This window comes from Aythya marila (genome assembly GCF_965140915.1).
Source record: "Aythya marila genome assembly, chromosome: 2".
Taxonomy (NCBI): Eukaryota; Metazoa; Chordata; class Aves; order Anseriformes; family Anatidae; genus Aythya; species Aythya marila.
This window is the reverse complement of record NC_139043.1, coordinates 134,559,199-134,578,437: the sequence shown is the minus strand read 5'-3', so window position 1 is coordinate 134,578,437 and position 19,239 is coordinate 134,559,199. Positions and strand designations below refer to the sequence as shown.

General features: G+C 38.7%; 1 protein-coding gene across 1 annotated transcript in view; it reads left to right on the top strand.

Moving 5' to 3' along the window:
• STK3 (serine/threonine kinase 3) overlaps positions 1–19,239 on the top strand; it is a 144,031-nt gene that overhangs the window by 50,824 nt on the left and 73,968 nt on the right. The window lies entirely within an intron of this gene.

Sequence of the window (19,239 nt, the reverse complement as noted above, 5' to 3'; positions counted from 1 at the left end):
ACCCTTTCTTAACTGCTGTACCTTGTGTGTATGTTCTTCTGAGTATCTTCAACTCAGATTCAGGCAGCCTCGATAGACAAATGTGTGTAAGTCTTATTTGGAAGCAAGCCAGTGAATTTCAAAAACTAGCTCTAGGAGATATCTGGATGGTCAGGGGCCTCAGGGTTTTCAGAGAAGGATGAGTGTTGTGTACTTGATCATTTCTTTCCCATGGTTACAAGCTACTTTGAAACAAGGGGAATCCTGTCTCCTTTCAGTGAAGGAGAAGAAAACAATGAATTTTTTGTGAAATTTGTGTGTATAGATACATATGTATATACACACTAAATATAAGCATATATTACATATGTGTATCTACTCATGTACACGTGTTATATGCATACATAAATATTATTTTTTTGGTGACACACTACAGTAACTATACCAGATGCCCCATAATGGGCATTTTCAGGTGGACAAGAATTGCAGTTTTTATAAAAAAAAAAAAAAAAAAAAAAAAAAAATTCTTTTAAATTTCTGTGCTTACTAATGCTAATTTGTTCAATAATGTGCATGCTGTCTTGTTACTGACCAAGACTGTGAACTGTCTGTATAGCTGTTACCAAATGTTTGTGCCTAACACCTACAATTAACTTAAACCTCCATCTAAACTGAGGCTCTGTCTGTTTTATTACTAAGAATGGAGTGTCTCAGGAATGCTAAACTAGTATGTAAAGGATACTCATTGTTTACATGGTCTTTCTAGTTACGCATTCCCAACATTTATTGGATGCCAACTATTTCCTTTGGAGCACAATTCACCGGAGTTCCTGGTAAATCATTACGTATTAATCTGGCTACACAAATTCACAGTTCTTAACTTTTGTTTTCCAGTTGTTGGATATTGTTATATCAAAAATATAATTACAGGCATTGAACCTCTGTATGGATTTAGTCCTGGTCGGCTACATAGTTTGCATGTATGTAAAATCAAGATTTTTAGATGAATCTCTGAGTTTCAACTCATGCTACTGCATTATTTGCCTTGCTTTTCTCTTCATGGAGTTTTCTCTTCATTCAAGTGCTTTTGTCAGCCTAACTCAGTAAGATATTTCAGCCTAGCAATCTGTAACAGGCATGCTCTTTCTAGCTTCCTGCATGTAGAGGAAGGCTGTAGTAATCTCGTATCTCCCTTTTACTTTCGTATGTCAGTTGGGTTAGGATTGTCTTCAGAATTTGCTCCTGCTTGAAATAAAGGCTTTTATAAGTGAGATCTTCACTGTCTTTGATCCAAGGTAGTGCTCTTTATTCTTCTCGGATAGCTTATTTAATCATCCTTACAGCATTCCTAGCTGAGTTTTTGTGTTCCAGTTAACTGAGAAAGGCTTCTTTCTTTCTTCAGTGGTTGTATCCATTTTTAGACAACGAAGCTAATTCACCAAAACCATTTGGTTTGTTGGTGCCTTAGTTGTGCAGTGGCTTGGGCAATGGCACCAGAAAGGCATGTTGGGGTATGTTATGCTGGTTCTGAGTCATTGTTTTAGAACATTGCCCTGTGTAGCTCCATGTAAGGAGCTAAGAGAAAATGCAAGAGGAATCGTCAAGATATCGGTCACGCTCTGTGCTTTCTGGTCTTGCTGCCTGTTCTGGAGAAACTCTTGCTTTATTACTTGTGCTTGGTGCTTTTTGGCTGACTGCCATATCTTCAGGTAGAGCACCCAGACTTTCTCTCCCTGAAGTTTGAGCCAGTAGTCCTCATCAGCTTTCCGTCCTCTGATCCTGTTGCTCTCCTTACTCTGCCTTGAAATGGGTTTGTAAAATTGTAGTTTACATCCTGATGTTAGGCTACACACGTAGGATTCCAGAAGGAAGATACGAGTCTGTATATGGCTCAAAAAACAGGGATAGAGGAAAGACTGTTCCAGAAATTTTTAAGGGCCAAGAAAGATGTAGATATTGTAGGTACAGTCATGGCACTCCTAATGCAAAGTTGTGTGATGACTTCTGGTTTATATCAGTGTATTGTTTTGGTATGGATGAGTGCACTGGATGTCTGGAATCCACATGTACACTGTGCTATTCCTGTCCTTGCAAAAGGATGCCACTATCTTCCATCTCCCATCAACAACACCAGAAACTGTCAACATCAGAGCTCGGCTGTGGCCTGAGGACATCGCTCTTGTTGGTCAGATGTACATATGATCTCTTTTATGAGAGGAATGTTGCCAAAAGAAAGACGCAAGAAGTCAAAGGAGGTTCAAGTCACTATGGAAGTGTGGGGCCACTATGCTTACTTTCTATCTTTTCATCTCAGATTTATACAGTAACGTAATATTTCTCAGGATCAGCTTCTGACAGTTTTCAGACAGTAGATCTGAGGCAATGCTTCAAGACTGACCCTTTGAGACTAGGGACTTGCCATAGTATGTTTTTTTTTTGTTTGTTTTTGTTTTTTTTCCACTGGAGAAAAGCAAAGAAAGCAACAATTTTCCCTATTCTGTGTCAGGCCTTCTTTTTAGATTTTTATCTCTTCTCCCTTTATTGGTTCCCCTGAGGTAGTGTTTTAATTCAGTCGTCATGCTGTGTTTGAGTGCTAGGAGTCCTGGTCAGCTAAGAAGTGTGCTGGAACATACCCGAGATATTCCCTTACCTCCCCAGTCTGCTTGGATTCTGTCAGTGCAGGTAGGTGGTCTTGGCCTTATGTTCTGGATCCGTTTGCTGAAGTTCATAGATCAGTGTATCCTTCTGAAATGTGATTCAGATTCACAGGGGTAGCATATGCATGGTTCTGCTTCAGATACTCCTGAGGAGCCTGTACCCGTTGTCTTCTTGATGCTGAAAGTACAAGATTTTTCTGTATTCTTCATGAATATATCCCCAATTCCCCAGTTCTAGAGTGCTGAAATAAGGAAAGTTGTTTCTTATTTAACCTTTGTGATGTGGCAGGTGAAAAATTTCAGTTTTGCAAGTGGAGAGGGTATCTTGTGTCTTGTCCCCAATCACAATTAGAGTTAAGAGTACAGTAAACTTCTTTTTCTTGTACTGAGAGATTCTGCTCTGCAGTAGCATCAAAGGCTGATGTTGAAGGCACCAGGGCAGGAACAGCCATGTGCTCCAGTACAGGGTAGGGCCTGCGCAGCTGGAAAGCAGCTTGGCAGGAAAGGGCCTGGGGATCCTTGTGGACACCAAGTTGAACATGAGCCACTGACACCTTTGTTGGTGATGTGAACAATGAGATTGAACACATGCTCAGCGAGTCTGCTAATGACACCAAGCTGTGTGGTGTGGTCAACATGCTGGAGGGAATGGCTGCCATCCAGAGGGACCTGGGCAGGCCTGAGAGGTGGGCCTGTGTGAGCCTTATGAGGCTCAACAAGGCCAAGTGCAAGGTCCTGTATTGGGACCCAGGGCAATCCCAAGCACAAATACAGGTTGGGAGGAGAATAGGTTGAGAGCAGCCCTGAGGAGAAGGACCAGGGGGTGGTGGTAGACAAGAAGCTTGACATGAGCCAGCAACGTGCGCTTGCAGCCCAGAAAGCCAACCATACCCTGGGCTGCACCAAAAGCAGCATGGCCAGCAGGGCGAGGCAGGTGATTGTTCCCCTCTGCTCTGCTCTCGTGAGACCCCACCTGGAGCCCTTTGTTCAGCCCCGGGGCCCTCAGCACAAAGAGGACATAAATTTGAGTTCATGGAGTGAGCCCAGAGGAGGGCTATGGGGATGCTCACAGGGCTGGAGCCCCTCTCCTACACAGACAGGCTGAGGGAGCTGGGGGTGTTCAGCCTGGAGAAGAGAAGTCCCTGGGCAGACCTTACAGCGGCCTGCCAGTGCCTAAAGGGGGCTACAGGAAAGCTGGGGAGGGACTCTGTGTCAAGGGCTGTAGTGGCAGGGAAAGAGGGAATGGCTTTAAACTAAAAGAGGGGAGATGTAGATTAAATATTAGGAGGAAATTCTTCACTGTGAGGGTGGTGAGGCCCTGGCACAGGCTGCCCAGAGAAGCTGTGGATGCCCCATCCCTGGAGGTGCTCAAGGCCAAGCTGGATGGGGCTTTGGGCAGCCTGGGCTGGTGGGAGGTGTCCCTGCCCATGGCAGGGGGCTGGAACTGGGTGGGCTTTAAGGTCCCTTCCAACCCAAACCATTCCGTGATCTTTCATATGAGGAGAGGCTGAGAGAGCTGGGACTGCTCAGCTTGGAGAAGAGGCTCAGTGGGGATCTCATCACTGTTTATAAATACCTGAAGGGAGAGTGCAGTGAGGATGGAGCCAGGCTCTTCTTAGTGCCAGGGCAAGAGGCGGTGGGCAAAACTGGAAATTACAAGGCTCTCTCTGAACATAAGGACTCAATTTTTATTTTTTTAAACTGTGTAAGTGACAGAGCATTGGTACAACAGGTTGTTAAGAGGTCGTGGAGTCTTCCTCCTTGGAGACTTTCAGAAGGCAGCGGGACGTAGTCCTGGGCACCTTCCTTTGGGTGGGACCAGACAGCTTCCAGAGATTCCTGCCAGCCACAGCCACTCCGTGATTCTGTGGTGTCTCTCAGAAATTCTTTTGAGTTTGTAGCCATTTGCTTCCATCTACACCTTCTAATATAATCCTCCTTTTTGTTGACCTTTGATCTGCAAAAAGGAATGCAACATTTCAGTTAATTTTCTTACTCTTGCTGCCGTCTTTCATTAGGATTAAGCTGTTTTCTTACATTGGGAAGTTAACCAGCTGATGTTTTTCCAGAACATCCCACAGCTAACATTGTAGATGTCAGGCGTGCTTTATTTTTCTATTTGCCTGTCAAGTTCTTTTGCTTCTATTGTCTCTGCTCTAGGGAGCTCTTTAAATACTGTTTTCTGAAGCTGAGGACCATCGTGTTGGATAGATGCATTTCTGTGAAGCTGTTTGAGTGGAATGAATGAATACATACAATTAGAGAGAAAGAGAGAGGTGAGATCTTCAGCATTTTCAAAGCATGTCTTTCTCAGATCTGCAAAACCTTTGCTTGATAGATCCGTGAATTTGTTGCAAAACATGATGCTATTCAGAGGCTGCTCAAGTGAGGTAACTCTTGACAAGGTGCTCTTTGAGCTGCTTTTCATGTGAACTGTGTAGTTGACTGGAAGTTGATCGTTATTTCTGGAAGAGCCGGGAGTATGAATATCAACATATCTGTTCAAGGATGAAGGAAGGCATTTATATGTAACTGTATACAGCTGCCATGTCTTGAAGAACCTCTGCAGTTGAGATTTCTTCCCTAGCCTTTCTGCCTTGAGGCCTTTTTGTAGAAACCTGGGACAAGCTGCTAGGAATTAAGGGTATGATATGGCCCATTTATATGATACCAGTGTTTCTAGTCACTGGTTGAGCCATTGCTGTATTGTTTGCATACTTGAGTGATTACAACAGCCGCATCACTGAACTGAATTTTTTCCAGTAACACAGGTTGTAAATTTTTGCTCCCTAAGCTTCTTTGTGAAGGAATGTTATTTCTGTCTCTACCTACAGTCATGGAGCTTTGCTTTTGATTTTTTTTTCTCCTTAGTATCTCCTTATGGAAGCTATGATAAGCGTCTTTGAATGGAACAAAATGCAACAGGCTAAATGAGACCCTTAGAAAAGTTAAGAAAATGAGATTAATAAGTAGAGTGCTTGGACAAGGCAGTACAACACTGAGCATGGACCAGAACCAAAACCTATAAAACTTTGTCCCTGCTGAAATGAAACATTCTAGGTTAAGTAATTCGGGAATCTTAATAGATGCCTGCATTTTATTTTTTTTTATATTCTGCCTTCACATTTGTTTAAAACTTGGTTTAAGCAAAGAAACTTGGAGGTCAATTCCTACTACTATGAACCTTTTATCTCAGTATCTGTATTTTTCTAGGTTCAAAATTTTACATTTTAAATTTTGGATTTTTTTTCTTGATGAAATTTTTACAAATTTTTCTTAATTCACTTTTTTTTTTTAATACTTTAGAGTGACATCATGTGCATGCAACTAAGGAGTTCATCTGCTTGAACTCTGTTATTTCCCTTAGGATGTAGGGTACTGTGAAGATAATGACCAGGTTTGGAGATCAGTAATGCCATCTAATTAGTGTGTATTGTGTTATGGTCTGTTTTCTGTATTTGGTGAAGTTTGTTAAAAAGTAAGTGGGTCACGTTGGGAGAAAGTAAAGATGGATAGAAACACCTTGAGATGTTGCAAATAATAACAAACTCACATCATTCAATGCAGAGTAGAATAAGCTACTAACTGGGCTACTATTTTAAAATACTTACTACTTTTAACAGTTGATACTACTATTTTAGAAGTGTAAAACTTTTGAAAAAAGCATGTCAAATCCAGAAATGGGTAGAAACAATATCAATGATAGATTTACAGTCAGTTACAGTAGGTCTAGCTTGCTGTTTTATTTAGTAGTGCAGGTTTTAGTTATTTTATAGCTAGTGGTTTTGTCAGAATAATCTCTGCCTTTGATCATGAATAAGACATTAACAAAGACATATTGTTTATTTGCTTTTTGGAGATAAGTTTGAGGATTTTCCTACCCCTCTGGAACTAGTTTCTCTGCATTATCAGTAAAGGTTATTGTATGGCTAATTACATGTCAGTTCAGGTTGATTTAAGAATACAAATGTTATTGCAGAAATAGAAGAGGCTTAGACAATTATTATTTTTAGTGTTCACCAAATCTCCAGGGCTATGTTTTTCTTTTTTACTGCGGTATGTTCAAATGAGCAGGCTTGAGAAGGTTAGTTAGCCACTTGGGATATTAAAAACGAAGTGGAAACTACATTGTTTGTAGTTTTTATAATAATAAAAACACATTAAAAAAAATGTGTAGAGAAAGAGGAAACAGCAAACTTCTGGTGAGTCTGTTCCTGTCTATCACCTACTGGGATGGCAGGAAGAGATAGCTTTTAAATGAGTACATCCAAATGTGAGAAATCCAGAAGGCGTGCAGGAAAAATAAGTAGTTTTTAGCTTCAGTTCTATGTTTTGATGTTAGTCAAAATGTAATTCAAGCAATAGTATTCTGTAGCCACTGTATGACCTACCCAGCGGCAATCAGAGCCCCCCCCCCCCTTTTTTTAAGCTAATTGGCCAATGTTTAGTTTACTAAATGTCATCTGGACTCAGTAAAAAGCAAGTGACCTGCATTGAATTAGTGTAATTGTAATACAAACAGAACATCTCATAGTTTTGGTCTCATACAGGAAAAGAGAAAGTTGGAAAGATTTTTCCAGTTTGATAAATAAAACTGAAAATATGGGGAGCCAACTTTTGGCTCACAGTTCACTTTACCTGTTAGTGTCTTACCTCTTAGAAATAAAAAATGGCATTTGGATTTTGTGTGTGTTTTCTCTTTGGAACTTTGGCCCCTCTGGGAGAATCTTCCTTAGGTTGTATTGCCTGTGAGTTATTAAATCACGACCAATCATTACCAATTCAGATTTCATTAGAGGCATTGCCGTTTCAGAAAGATAACTTCTTTGATTACTGTCCAGGATTTGGTGTTTTATTTTACCTCTGTTGGGACTGATTTGGTAGTATCAATTTTGATTGCTGTTACATGGTTCATTCTTGCTGCAGTGCTTGCATCCAAAATAACCAAGTGCCATCGAGTATCAGTTCCAATAGTATATTTGAATTTTTAACTTTGCCTTTGCTCTTTTAGTTGTATTATTCAGTTTGGCTTTAAAAGGTGATATTTTAAAATGCAAGATTAGTGTAAGATTAGTGTAATTGTGTAAGTAATATTGTATTATGGTTCTACTTCTCTTTTCATTTGGTGATTCAAATGTCCAGACTGTACTTCATTAGGCCTCCTACAGCTTGTATCTGCATCATGGCCTACAGAGTAGGAGGGGAAAAAAAGCTAGATTTGCACTAGCAACTGCATTCCCTTACAGGAAGGGATGTAGATAACATTTACAGTAATGTAAAAATGAAATTAAGGGGCTACAGTGGAAAGGGTATTTCTGAGAAACTAGCTAAGGGTTCCAATGCTCTCCCCAGTAGGTAAGGGGAATGATGTTGTTCTCTGTACATACCTGGTATCTGGAAAGACCACTTAACTTCTGAGTCTTGTGTTCCCCTAATACTGTGTGTTAGTGGGGCACAGGCAGGAGACAGTGCTTTCCACCTTTGCTTGAAGGAAGATGGAAGCTTTTGAGACAGTGTTCAGTTACTAGTGGTCTAGTCATAGACTTAGAAAATCTTCTGTAATCAATTACACACCTCGATTATTTCAGTGGATTGTGGGTGTTCAATATCTGGAATCTTGTAGTTAAATTTTTGTTCGTAGTTGGAACACCGCAAAGGAATGAGTCATTTCACCTTGAGATAAAGCAAAAATCGATCCCAAACTCCTGTTGGTTGCCATTCGTGAATCAAGTAGAAAACAGCGAATGTTGTTTCAAGAATTGCTCCTTAGTGTTTTATGTTTCTTTTGGTGGGTGTGGTCGTTCTGTTTGCCTACGTGGGTTGCCCTAACGTGATGATTTTCCTTTGCTGTTAACAACATCACCTTTGGAGATCCCTGTGAGCAGTCAGCCACTGTAGCTTTTACAGTCACGGTGTGGAGATCATTTTTCTAGCAAGGTTCTGTACTGGTTGTGACGTGGCTAGTTTCAGTGACTGCTTTCTTCTGTGTTATGTGTAACTTCTTAAGTATTGACTCTTAGATCTAAGATCTAGGTCCTAACGTAATCCACAAAAAATCAGAAGCCAAGGAGCTGTTCCAGGGAGAGAAAACAATATGAAGGACAACATGGAGCGATGGGAAGACTTCGTTCTTTCATTTCATCGTTGTGTAATGTGCCATTCTGCTGCATTTGTAAGTTAGATGTGGGGAAAATACCATGCCTCTTCAGGCTTTGTTGGGTGAACGTTTAGGGAATGTGTACGGATGGTTTGTGCGAACACTGGGAGAATGGGAAGGTGGTGGTGGCAAAGATTTTTCCAATCATGCACAAATTTTCATTGTGCCATTCTGAAGCTGTTTTGTGTGTGATTTTTGGTAGAATAGAGTTAATTTCAGTTCGTTTGAGACTTTCCTACTTTCTAATCTGAATATTCTTTGCTGAAACTTAAACTCATTAGCTCTTTGTTCTGTTCCTTATAGACTTGAAGAATATTGTTTTTCACCCTTTAAAGTGGCATTTAACATGTTGGAGACATTATCATGTTTCACACTATAGTCACCTCCTCTTTAGTCTAAGCAATCCTAATTCGTTCAAGCTTTACTTGCAGATTGTGGTTTTTTAAATATCCACGCATTCTAGTGGCTCTCTTTTGGACCACGTTCAGTTGGTGAGCATCTCTCCAGAAGTGTGATGCCTAAAACTGAACACAATACTACTGCTGGAGGTCTAACGTGTCTTAAACAAAGAACAACTACTGCATATTTCTTGAATGTCTTCTGTTGTTACTACTGTGTGTGGTTATGGCAGAAGTTTCACGTTTACTGGCCAGGCAATTTAGTGCAGCTTTTTCTCACAAATATAAGTTACTCACTTTTTGACTCCTCTATTAGTAAATAAAACTGCAAATGCAGTTTTTCCACTTCATGTCTTAGTGAATGTTAATGTATTTCTGGATGTAATCACTGCCTCATTTTCTGGGAAACTATGGAAAAGACTGTGGGAAGAAAAGAAAAGATTCTGTTATTAAAGTAAACTATATTGTTGTGGTTTTCTTGGATGGAAAGTAAGTTTCTTAGGCTGGATAACAGAATTGATGTAATGCCTTTAAGGCAATGCATTATAGGCAATAACGCTATGTCTGTGAACTTCAAAATACTACTGAATCAGCAGTAGAAGGAAACTATAGTGAAAGAACAACAAATTAATTGAAAGAATATTCCCTGGATTGAGTCTCTTGTACTTTGAGAACAATTCCCATGTTTTGCGACTGATAAGAAACAAGTTGTTCAGGTTCAATGCCGAACAAAACTACTTGGTAATGTTCCGTGCTCATGTTCTAGACCTCTCAAATTCTGTGCAAATTGGAATTTAAGTGATAGCAAGATGTTTCCATCAAGAGAGGAATAACAACCACCACAACCAACTGACCAAACCCCTCTTCCCACCCTTGAAAAGACCTCTAAAAGCACGTACATCCTCCCTCCTGCTGCTGCTAGTTAAGTGTATCTTTCTTGGTCAGTGTTGATGCAGTGTACTCAGAATGATGATAATGAATTAGTTTGTGGCTCATTTTGAGTTTTCCTTTTGGTGAGTGGAATTGTTGGACATGCTATTGAATCTTCTCATAGATGGTGCCTGAATGCTTCAGCTTCTTTCAAGTGATTGAAACTCCTGAGGGCTTTTGCATGACTTACTTTTTTTTTGTCGTGTTTTGTGGTAGTGTTCAGCTTATTATTATTATTATTATTTTAAATCACGGTGAGTTTTTTGTCCCTGCACACTGCAAAAATGTGTGGATTTGTAATTACTGGTGCTATAATCTTTCAGTAAAATGTGTCAATAAAAAAAATCAATAAAATGTTAAGTAGTTATGTGGTTTTGTACTTACTTTTGAATTATTCACGAGTTAGTTATATTTTTCTGAAAAATCCTTTACATGGTGTTTTTTATATATATTCTAAACCTCTAGCTGCCTGGGGTAGTTTAAGCAAAAAAATCTTGAGTAGCCTGGAATGATTTTGTTTTCAGTGAATGCCTCTATTTTAAAAGTTGTGTAATTTGGTTTATTTAAAAACAAACAAAAATCCACAACCAAGTGTTAGTATGTAGTCAGAAACCTTCATTAGATTATGGATATTTTGATGCTTTATTTTTCATTTGTACAAGCTTTGAAAAGACTTTTATTGCACTGCTTTACAGACTTGCTATCTCACCTTGCTGGGATGAACATTGAGGGTTAGATTGCTTTCTTCTGTTGCAACTTTACTGCCTTCAGTGAGTTTGTAGCATTGCAGGTGAAATGGAGACTTAATGTTATTTCTCTAAAAAAAAGAAAGGGAACGGGAGGATGAAATTCATGTGAAGGGCAGATTTCAAGAATATTTTGTACTGAAGAGTTGGGTTCAGGAAATTGAACCCTGCTGAATTGGATGGAAAAAATCTTTATGCCATTTTAAAATAAGATGGAAAGTTGGGACAGGATAATGGCTGAAAAACCTGCAGGCAAAAGTCATGAAAACTTCCCCAGATCATGAGGAAATATTTAACTGCATTGCCTGGAGAAAAGACCTGGATAGGTCTGCTGGACTTGAACGGAGAGTAAGAATAATAATCAAGCAACAAAATAAGGCCACTGGAGATTAACGCAAGTTGTTTCTTGGCAGCCTGGTTAAGTACTTCATTGAGTTGCTTCCAGATCTCTTTGGATGGTAAAAGTGATAATTTAAGAGAGATCAAAAATTAAAAACAAAAACAACAAAAAAGAATGACAAAAAAAAAAAAAATGGATAAATTAGTGACTTAACTGACAGTTGCACAGTAAGCAGGAGGGATATTTCTGGGAAAGGATTGGTGGTGATAAATGTTTTTATTACTCAGCATAAAAAGGGATTTGAATAATGGGCACACATGTAGGTGGCACAGTCCTTTATGTGAATTAGCAGTGGGAACTTCCTCTTGTTACTGCTAATTGGATAACAGCCAGTGCAATAATTGCTGCCTTTCAAGCACCCTGATGCAGGTTTGTCTCAGGATATGCTAAAATTAAATTCCATGACATGTCATAACTTCAAAAAAAATAAAATAAAAAATCGCTTGTATGAGTGAGCTTGTTTACAAACAAAAGAATTTACCCCTGGTCTGGATTAACCTGTGGTTTTTACAGTGGTGACTGTCGAGTTGTCACCAAAGAAATTATCTGTAGTATTCTTTCCAAACTGAAAGCAAATTTTTTTAAGTGTCACCTTCAAGTAGAAAGAATTTATTTTAGATGTAGAGTCTTTTGCAGCAGCTGTTGTGGGATGATGTTATCAAGGTGAAGGCTGATTCTCTGCAGTGGGTTTACAATTGCACCTGCTATTGCAAAATGTTTGAGATCGGTATCTTTACATTCTTGACCTATTGTAACGCTGTCAAAATGTTATGAACTTACTAGCAATAATAAATATACAGGTCAATGTGTGTCTTATCTTTCAGTAACCCATCTTTGTTGTTAATCATTTGATTATTCTTTCCATTATCTGTCTTCTCGCTGTGTTTATTACTTTATTGCTTTACATCTGAAATGCATCATACTTTGCTTTGAACAGCAAAGGTCATCTTTGCAGAGAAGCCATTCCAGTGAACGGCTATTAAACCACTGGTAACAGCTGTGGTGTGTTCATTTTTTCTTTTTCCCCTCAGTTTTCATTTTTTTGTTTGCATTAATAATGCTACTGGTGTTAATATGTGAGGTGTCTGTCATGTTTTCATAAAATAAATGGAATATCGTTTTCACTGTGTGCTGTTGAATGTTCTGTACGGTGGCTAATATAAATGTTAAGTGTTCCATATGTTAGATTTCCCACCATTTAGTATTAAAAAATCTGTATTATTGTTTGTCCAGAAGGTCTCTGGACTAAATCTCCACCTACACCTCACCTCCTTGAGGACTGTGTTCATAATTCTGCTTCACTGGGAGCTTGGAGAGGCAGGCGGGTATGCCTGCACCCCGTTACGAGTTTCTTCTTCAGTTTGATGAATTGCCACTGCTAACTCTGTGAAGAAAGGGACTTTTTGAATGAATAGTGATAGAAATCTTCAAGTTCTTGCTTAATGTTGGAATTGCAATCTTGCTGGAAGTATTTTTTTTTTTTTTTTAAACATTTGGCACTGTCCCTTTTTCAAGCTTTGTGAAAGGGGAGAACTTTCCTTTCCATTACAATGGTCCAGCTTTCAGAAGAATTTAAGTGCTGTTTATTTCAGATGGGATTTCAAAACATTTTTCTTTCGGTACTTCATTATTAATGTTGACTGAAAGATAGCTTACTGTATTTTTTGTTTGGTAGGTGGACCAATTCACGTATCAGTACTCTGAAATATCACACATTAGTAACAGTTCTCCCATTTCATTTTTAGTGCTTTTTCCTTGCTTTATTAATTTTCAGCCAGTTCAGCAGAGCAAGTGAGACCTCAAAATATACTATTAAGAAAATGTGAGATGTAGGAGGACTCCACCAGCAAGATCCCAGCAGAATGTGGCCTGTTAGCTCCTGTCTGTCTGCTTCAGGCTGCAGGCCCACAGTGAGCACAGGCGAGAGTTTGACGACCTGAGAAAAATCATGAAAACGGCAAGCAACAAAATCCAGAATAAGTTGATATTTCACAGCAAGGATCTGCAAATAAAGATGATGTGACATCCTAGAAGGTGTTCTCTACCCTGCTAGAAGTTGGGAATGGTGCGGAGGTGCTAGGCCGCGTGTGGAGTTGAGCTCAGGGTGGGCACAACCGTGTCTGTAGAAGAGGGACATGGAGTCACAACATAGAGTGGCACAGCCTGAGCTAGCAGAGGAAACTAGAGCTGAACCTTCAGGATTTACTTCTACTTGGACCTTCAGGGGCTACCTCGACTTGAGGAGCCTATGAAGGGTATTCCCAGGAGGTCTTAGTGATCTGCTTCAAGGATTGTCACTGGGACAGGCTGGCAGGTGGCAAGCGCTCTGTTTAGCTCTGTGGAGACATGAGTGTCTCGAAGTACCAGAAGCGTTGCTACTACAGTCGTGTAGCTGTTATTAATTTGTGGCTAATAGCTACTTGAGGCTCAATGAGCTGGTATTCAGATGTATAATAGCTTAATTTTTGCAAGTTCTGCTGTGTTTCTAGGAAAAAAAAAACCAAAACCTCAACAAACTGTTGGCGTCTTCAGGCTGTGGTCTTTGTTCTTTTTTGCTGTCCAGCAAAGACAATGGCTAAACAATTCAGAAACAAGCAGGGGACCTGGGTGAAGGTCTCTCTCTCAAGTTATTGATGTCCTGCATAGTGGGGCCATCTACGTGTCAGTTTTCTGAGTGGAGGTGAACATACAGACTTGCATGCTAATTTGCAAAATTATTTTTTTACATATGTATACCACCATGCCAAACCAATGATGATCAAGACCAAGTCTGATTTTAATAGGGAACCCTTTTTTTTTTTTTTTTTTTTTTTTTTTTTACTGATATGTTCAACTCTAATGAGAAAAAAAATATATATATTTATAAATGGAGAACAGCTTCTTTGATAGCCTAAAACAAGGGTGTGTTTTGGCAAAGATATTGAAAAAGCAGTTATCCATTGGGTGGATGGATCAGTCTGGAGTGTATTCAGAAGATGCTTTTTATGACACAGTTTTGGATAAGTGTTAGTGATAAGTGAATTTAATTTTCTTAATTTGATAGCTTTAGCATTTCTCTGCCTTTTAATTCAGGGCAAATTGGTCAGCTTTTCTTGCACAAAACTGAAGCGAATACTTTATTGCAGTGTAATTCTTCAAGCAATGTCTGTTAGAAGTAAGTGAGGCAGTGAAAATGTAGAAAATGACATTACATGAGCCAGTGGATGCACAGGTTTGATTTGAGTAGTTTATCTCAGTCTCTAGTTAACACTTCTCTGTTGCCGCTGAGGTCAATAAATAGCAGCACTCAGGAGGGTGTGTGTGTAATTGGATGAGTGAGAACTGGTATGTGGCTGAGGATAAAAGGTAAAAGTTGCAACGGGGTACTAAACTACTGGGGTACTTTACACAAAGATAAGCTTTTCAAACACTTGGAATCAATCACACATTCAGATCCCAGTTAAGGATTTTATCAAAATTTGGGGATACTGAAAACCTGTTTGGATCATCTATCAGGGAACAAGACCTATTTGTAATCCTGGGCAAAAGAGGATGAGTATGCTAGGTCTCCACCAACTGCGTTTGTGGGCTGAAGGAGGGCAGTAATTAGGATGCTTCTAATAAATACATTAAACTTGCACTGAAACAGAACAGGAACCAACTTCCTTGTTGTTAAACACACAATGGGTTGTTCAGTAAACTTGTTTTTCACTGTTGCCAAGTTTTTGCCAAAACAAATAGAGAAGCTATTTGAGCAAAGCAAAACCCACACAGGATCTGCAAATACCTCTTCCTTCTTGTCCATGCTGTTGGTTCATTTACAGGCAGTTGTTGAGGTGTATAATTGAATAATTAGTCAGGTTTTGGTAGCCTTTGTGAAGCCTGTTCAAGAGGAGAAGCAAGTTCTAGGATGTAAATCAGAAAAGAAGATTTTTTTTTTCCCAGCTGATTGTGTTTCTAAAACCAACAAAATGTTGCATCATTCAATATCTGATCACCTCCTCAGCCTTCAATGGTGTTCTGTAATCTGAAATGTACTACTGTGTTTAAATGTATGTTGGAGTCTGTGTTGTGCGTGAGACTGATAACCTTGTATAAGTGTGGTGCCAAAATCTGTGGATTCACAAACCACCAATGGATGTCTTGTATCCTATCCTTACCCTATTTATTAAAAAGTAAATGAATAAATAATAATAAAAAATCATTGCAAATACTAGCTATACTATGTCACACCATGAAAATAATGAAATCGCTGCAATCTAAAAAAGTTTGCTTATCCTTCAGTAACATAAATGAAACAGAACAAATAACAAGCAGCAAGAAATAAAAAGCCTTTATTACAAGTCATTTAAATATGTGATAGAGAAAAAGTTATTCTAGGAGCTTTTTTATTAAAAATAAATAAATAAATATATATATATATACTTCTACCACGATTGGTAGATCAATTACTGTTGATTACTTAATGTGTTTTTGGGCTGTGCGAAATACAGATGGGTTACCCTGACTGACTGACAGGAGGAACGAGCTGCAAGGGTTTTCTGATTGGGGATTTCCAAGTGCAGTGTGTGAGGATCTCATTTTTCTTTTGGCATTTCCTAATTCATCTCATTACATTTTCACGCCAATAAAAATTGTCCATAAGAGAACCTTAATGAATGAAATGTTTGCAGCCTGGCTTTATTTTAAAACTCTGGGCCCTTTAATAATGATAATAAAAAAAAGAAAATTATATGCTGACTCGCTCATTTCTGCTCTCACTAGGGACTTGGCCCTCTGTCCAACATTCAGCTTAACTGCAGCAGCAGCTGGTTAGTGGGCAGATAAGTGCTTCCAGAGTAAGTTGGGCAATAGCTCTGGTAGAAACTGGGTTACGTTGCCTAGTGCCCAGAGCTGGCCACTGAAAGCTGACCTAGATAATGACTCTTTTCTTCAGCACAGCACTTCCAATGTCCCTCCGGCCCTATTATCTTGTCAAATATTATATTGTTGTATATATTGTGTTCATCTGGTTTCACCGAGGGGCGTAGAATTCGTCTCAGAGGCCCATGGTAAAGACGATGCAGAATGGAGTTGTGCTCGAGGCTTAGGAGTGGCAAGGGCAGTTCAGGACAGATAGAGCACGTGGTCTCTGTTAGACAGGCAAAGATGAACACAGGTAAAGCTATCAGGGTCCCTAAGGCCTGAGATTTGACATCCCACAGCTTAGAGATTTATTTAAAGGATGAGTAAAGGGTTAAAACTGAAGATTGAGACTTTTTCAATCCCACTGCCTTGACGATATTTGATGCATTACTTGAGTAAGGCTTGCCAGCCTGTCTTAGATACACAGGGAAATGTGGAAGGCGATATTGAATGTAGGAGAGAATTAACCCTGTTTGTTTCTTAGTATGTCAGAGCCCTGTCTGTGGAACAATTTCCCTTGATGTGTCCTGCAGTGGGTGATGTGGTGCTGCCAGAAGTGGATGGAAGCATGCATTAAGTGCTAACTGGTGCTGTAGCAGTGACATCTATTTATTTATTTATTTATTTTTAGAGCATTAAGTACTTAACTAATAATAGCTGTAGGAAACTTTTAGAGAAAATCATAAGTTGAATGGAAGCAAAAAATTGCTACAGGTAGCATGTTAGGAGAGCAAAGGAAGCAGAGAAATGTAGGATAAGATGAAAGAAGAATGTAAGAAAGAAGTGAAATATCTTTTATTTTAAAATAGGATGGAGTTCTGTTAGGATTAAAAAAAAAAAAAAAAAAAAAAAAAGAAGATATATTTGACAAGAAGTTAAAGCAAAAAGTAAGGAATGAATTCCTGTAAGATAAGAATTTTGGTTTTATTCCAGGAGGTCTGGGACTAGCTTTATAATCCTCTGGTGATTCCTTTGCAAGTTTCTTGGAAAGAAGCAGAAATAAATATAAGCTAAATTGTAGATGGTTTTGAAGGAGAAAGGAAGCTTAATTTTTATGCACAGAAACATGTAAACCAATATTAGGAAGTAAAGAGGCAAGGTGGGATCGAATATGATGTCCAGCATTTCGGGCTGGTTAAGAAAGGGGAGCAATGAGGGAAGTTTGCACTAGCAAGTGCATGACCTAATTAACAAGTTGGACTACGCATTCGGAAGAACTAGTTTCTATGCTTTTTTTGTATTACAAAATTTTAATGTAATCCATTTTTTTAAGATAACACAGCTTATATCACATATGAAGATTTTTAGAAGTCTGCAGTTTAAGCATTAAATAAGTCTACATGTTTCTGCATTAGGCACTTAGAGCAAATGTACAAAACATAAGTGTCGTTTTAGGACACCAGCTTTGAGTATCTCCCTTTATAACTTGTATTGCTTGCCATAAAAGAATGATTCATTTTTTCTGACTTGTCATTGTCCTTTGTAAGGTATTAAGAAATCAGTTATTTGTTACAGTTCTTTGCTGCTGTGCAGTAGATCAAAATACTTTTCTGGAAAACTTTCTGCACAGTTGAGCTCAATACAACTCCAGACCTACTCTTCTTACATGCTGAGGAAGGTCAATGTTTGTTGTCAAATAGGAGGTGTACATTTGATGCCCCACAAACAGAAGTCACCAGTTTTGTCATAGCTGTGTGCTTTCAATAGCTACTGAATAGCTAGCAGAGCTAGCTGTTAGGAGTAGCTATAGATAAGATTAAAATCATTGGTTCAGAGTTCAGGGAAATAATTACTTTCAAGGACAGGAGCAGCTGAATTTGTTCTACGCTGCTTTACCAGGAGCACTTCATTTGTGCTGGCACTCCTCGTATCATGGATAAGTAATTATGGCCAATGACAAGGTAAAGGAGTGCTACTTCTGGGTTCATTCACTGACTTGGCAAGGCTGTCCACTGATAATAGGAAGCTATTGGAGCATGCATCTTAATTTATTACACAAAATGCCTGAATTTGGTCCTGTAATGTTTGTATTGGGCAGTGTTAGATAGTGAAATAAGTTCTGTACGTTTAAGTATTTGAATTAAAATAAAGTGTTCGATACTGAAATAATTTATCATTAAGATACAATAAATAATTGTATCATTCTGTATGGGTCCTGCCTTTCTTCAGCACATGCAAGAATTTTAGAATAAGGATTTTGAAAAAAGTTAAACTCTTTCAAGACCGGTCAAGCTTCTCAAGAAGCAATGGGTACATCATTGGGAAGTTTTCCTCCTCCTTCTCCCCGTGTTTCAAATGGTTTGAATCTTCTGCTGCCTCTACTATGTTAATGGTGTGCATATTTCATTTTTTTTGCACTTTTCACTTTTCCACTGAGTACGTAATTCTGTCTGTGCTTGTAGAGAGAAACAGATGAAGGACTGCAGGCTTACAGAACTTCCACTTCCTTTCACTTTTGAAAAAGTGACGAAACTGTGCCTGCTGTTAGGAGGAGGAGAAAATGTTTGTTTCTGTCAGCAGACCTGGTTTTCAAGAGGTGTCTTGCTGTCATGTGTAAATCTTCAGAAGTGATGCTGTATGCGTTTGGTATTACAGATGGAAGTTCAGAATTTCCAGTTATCTTACAGTGGTCTCTCATAAAAACAAATGGTACAATTACCTTTTTATATATTTTTATATATATATATATATATATATATATACACACACACACACATACATATATATATTTATAATAAATCATTTTTTTCTAATTGAAGAATTTGGGTATGGTTCTCAACAGCATGTATTTTTATTTATAGTTAAAATGCTGCCTTTTCAAATTCAAATAAAATCTAATTGCTAATAGGCAAGCTGCTTGATTATTTTTCTCATCATTTAGGCCTTAACTCTTACCGCACTTGTTTCAAAATCATATTAGGAAAAGCAAGTTTTAAAACTACAACTGACTAATCATGAATGCAGGAGTGAATAGTAGTCCTGCCAACCCTCCTGAGCAATTCTCATATAAAAAGAAATGTAGCTAAGAGTTGAGAAGGTGAACTTGTCTTTTCATGGTAATTTTCTTGGTCTGTTTCAATGAGCAGTG